This window comes from Galeopterus variegatus, unplaced genomic scaffold, assembly GCF_000696425.1.
Source record: "Galeopterus variegatus unplaced genomic scaffold, G_variegatus-3.0.2 Scaffold2228, whole genome shotgun sequence".
NCBI classification, from domain to species: domain Eukaryota; kingdom Metazoa; phylum Chordata; class Mammalia; order Dermoptera; family Cynocephalidae; genus Galeopterus; species Galeopterus variegatus.
In genome coordinates this window covers 71379-75252 of record NW_007728339.1, presented here as the reverse complement: position 1 = coordinate 75252, position 3874 = coordinate 71379, and the positions used below count along the sequence as shown (strand labels likewise).

General features: G+C 43.7%; 1 pseudogene; it reads right to left on the bottom strand.

The window, feature by feature from the left end:
• Nucleotides 1-1151: 1151 nt before the first annotated feature.
• LOC103597180 lies at nt 1152-2410 on the bottom strand (annotated as a pseudogene).
• Between the last annotated feature and the right edge of the window lie 1464 nt (nt 2411-3874).

The window sequence follows — 3874 nt, the reverse complement described above, 5'->3', positions numbered from 1 at the left end:
CAGGTTGTCGGGAGGGAGGGGGGAGGGAGGGGGAGGAGGGAGGGTGGTGTCGGTAATGGGCCACAATAATCAACCACATTGTATATTGACAAAATAAAATAAAATTAAAAAAAATAAAAAAATAAAAAAAATAAAAATAATAAAGAGGCTAGGAATCACTGTTCTAGGCTATGCATAAATTATCAACTGGCATAGAACTTAAATTTGAAAATTATAAAATGGATATGAATGTGCCTAGTATTTAATGTTTGTTATGAATGTAATTTTTAAGAAAATAGCCTCATATTCATATTGAATGTATAAATGGAGAAAACTAAGTTATTTGGCCTATGAAATGATTTCTAAGTAGTCTTATTTAAAAATGGAGTTATCCTTCCACCCCCTGCCTGGTTATAATAAACATTTTGTCTTATGGAGAAATGATGGTCAGAGTGAACAGGCTTCAGCACCAACACCGCACATTAACAGGGGTGGTAGGGCGGGTTCTATCCTACTACACTGTAAATAAGACTACTTGTGGGGGCCAGGTCAACCAAAATATGCCTCTGTGTGGGACAAGCAGTGATCCCTCAGGGGAATGATCTCCTCCCACAAAGGTGGCAGGGTTGGAGCAGGCGTACAAGGACTTGTTCTTCCTGTTAGGAACTAGAGAGATTTTTAAAAGTATACAACAAAATCAAATAGAACTATTTTAGACCTATATAAATCTAAAATATCTTTAACTAAATACTGAATACACTAAATACTGAAGCACATCTTTTTTTTTTTTTTTTTGTCTTTTGTCTTTTTCCGTGTCCGGCAACGGATCGCAACCCTCAGTGTTGCCCCCGTACCGGACCGGGGACCGGCAACGGGATTGCAACCCTTGGTGTTGCTCCCGTGCCTCACTCAGCCAGTGAGCGGGAACCGGTCTGTATGTGGGATCCGAACCCTTGAGCGGGAGCGCTGCCTCGCCTCCCAAGCGGCGCACTATCCAGTGCACCACCGGGCCGGCCCCTGAAGCACATCTTTTAATGCAACAATGTGCAAATTGCATGCAATTATTGTCCCTTTAACTTAATCTAAATACTATTTCATCTTAATGAAAGTTGACAAACCTCATTTTCTGGGGTTTATTCCTCCTTCACAAAGTTGAGAACACAAAGAGTTCCTTACAATTGCTTGCTGACGAACAGAGGGTGGAGGGTATGGCCACCCACTGCATGCGGCCTCCTGTTAACTGACTTAAACTTGATCCACTGTTTGGCACTGTGAACTTCAAAAGGTGGATCACTGGAGTAGACGTGATAGCCTAGTTCCTCCAGAGGCGGCTCTGGATCAGCTGTGGCAAACTAGGCGGTGTCCTCAATTTCTTTCCTCACTTCACATCAATTTCCTTCAACTCTTCAACACTGGCAAGGTTGCTATTCACCATTCTATCCTTGAGAAGCATAATTAATAGGGTCACTTTTACTTCTCACTTTCTGAATTTCTTCTTATGTCTGGAAACGGACCCCAGGATTGCTCATACTGTGTCCGTGGTAATGGTAGGTCTGCAGCTCCATCAGGATGGGCCCGTTCCCAGATCTGCAATAGGCAGCTGCAAACCTTGTCACTTCTCAGACACACAAGGTAACTATTCTGCCTACTCTCAGCCCAGGAATAAAATCACCTCTCTTTTAGTAATCAGTGCTGGCTGCCACTCTCTGAACAGATGTTCCCATTCAATAGCAGTTATTGTCACAGATGAAAATGCAAGGTAATTTCCACAAAGCTGCCATATTGTAAGCTTCAAATATCTGACCCTGATTAGCAGTGCCATCGCCGTGTAAAGTCAGACAAACCTTCTCTTTTCCATTATACTTACAGGCCAGGGCAATCCCAGTTCCCAGGGGCACCTGAGCTCCGACAATGCCATTGCCCCTGTAGAAGTTCTTGGCATACATATGAATTGATTCTCCTTTTCCTTTAGCACAGCCGCCTCTTCATCTTCCTGTTTCTACAAATACCAAACTTGTAAGCTCTGTAAGAATTTCTCAGTCAGAAAGGCCCCATGTGAAGGTAAAGCCGTGAGCTGATTAGGCTGTGATGAGATGGTCTGTAGGATTTATGTCAGCCTCCAGGCCCACACAGAAGCTTCCTGACCATCACCCAGGTGACAGAAGCCATGAATAATTTTCTGTTTATACAGCTGATCTGCCCTTAACTCCATTCGGTGTACAGTCTGCATTATCCTGTAATATTTGAGTCCGTCCTTTCTGGTGAGCACTGTTGTGATGGGAGGGCCCTCGTCCAGCCAGTGAAGGTCACATTTCTTAATTACAAATGTAGCATCATTTGCAAAATTACAGGATGCCACCAGCACTCTGCTTGCTGGCTTCTGGGCAGCACCAGACAACATGCGGGAGACGGCCACAAGCATCTTCTTCATGGAGTGCGGGCAGCACTGGTGGCTCAGACTCCCAGCGACCCAAGGGGCACAGCCTGGATGTCCCCAAGTCTCCTTCAGGTGCTGGGATTTTACATCTTATAGTAACTTCTACCAGTAGTTGCTGAGGGATGCTTGGGAGGGTGCAAATTCTCTAGAACTTCTAGACTACTTAGCTAGGGGTGGGCAGATCAACCTTCTGTAATTCTGGTAAAAGCCCTTGGGCACGGAATGTTGACACTGGCAGCCGGCAGCCAACAGGGCCATGGAACTGGTAATGTCCTAGGGATACGGACGAGGCACTGATGACGGCAGCCACAAGAGCCTTTCACGTAAATCGTACTCACAGCCATTGACTTTAGTTCCAAGATTTCCCTCTAATCCACCTTAATACCACAGTTTCTCAGTTATTCTTCCTACTTCCAGGCTCCGTGCGCTCCCCACTGTCCTTCACAGTGCTGCCAAAGTCATGTTTTTCTGGAACAGATTTGAGCATGCCAATCCTTCCCTTGAAAACCTTCTGTGACTCTTCCTGGTCGATAGAATTAAATCCTTGAAAACCTTCTGGGACTATCCCTGGTCTGCAGAATGAAATCCTTCTGCCCGTTCACTGTTCAGTCCAGCCACACCTCTCTACCCACTCTCTCATGTGCACTGTGACAGACCAGCCTCTTTCACCACCATGACCTTCTCTCATCCTATTACTTAGGCTCTCAGGACTCTTCTTCTACTTGGCAAAACCAGATGCACCCACCGAGACTCAGATCAAAGATCATCTTCTCTGTGTAGTTTTCTCTGATCTCTCCTAGGCAGGACTGATTTTTTTCTCTTGTTTACTGGTATGGTTATTCCATAACAGGTCGGTTATGCCATAATGGTTATAATATTGCATTTTAATTATTTGCCTATCCGTCTCCCTAGATGTTGAGCTGTACCAGTCATTTCTGTGACTCCAACATCACGTACATGATTCTGTAAATGTTTGTCGAGTAAGTGATTAGTGAAACGACTGCCTGTTAAAGCAAAGAACAACTAGTAAGCTTCTTTAGGCACATGTCAGATAATCTAGTGATTGGTCGTCTGGCTTATGAATGATGTTAGAGAGAAATAAGTGGGAGCAATGAAAATTCTTTTGAAATAATAGTGTAGGCCAAATTTCACCACTAGAGAGAACCCTAGTGCTAACTTACAACATTTAACAGGAAAATAAAGGGTCTGTAGGATTTAAAACATTTTCGTCAGCTTGTGCCAACAACAATACAAAGGCTTCCTTGTGAATATGCAAGAACTGATAGTTATGACTTGCGAATTGTCAGAGAACATTAACTATCAATGCCTTGTAGTTTATATACCAGATAGTGCTATAACCAGGCATCTGCGTGCACATTACATGTTAATAGAAGGCCTCTATATTGTATGGACAGATTTATTTTATTATTGTTTGAGTGGTAGCCTAGAATGTAGTTA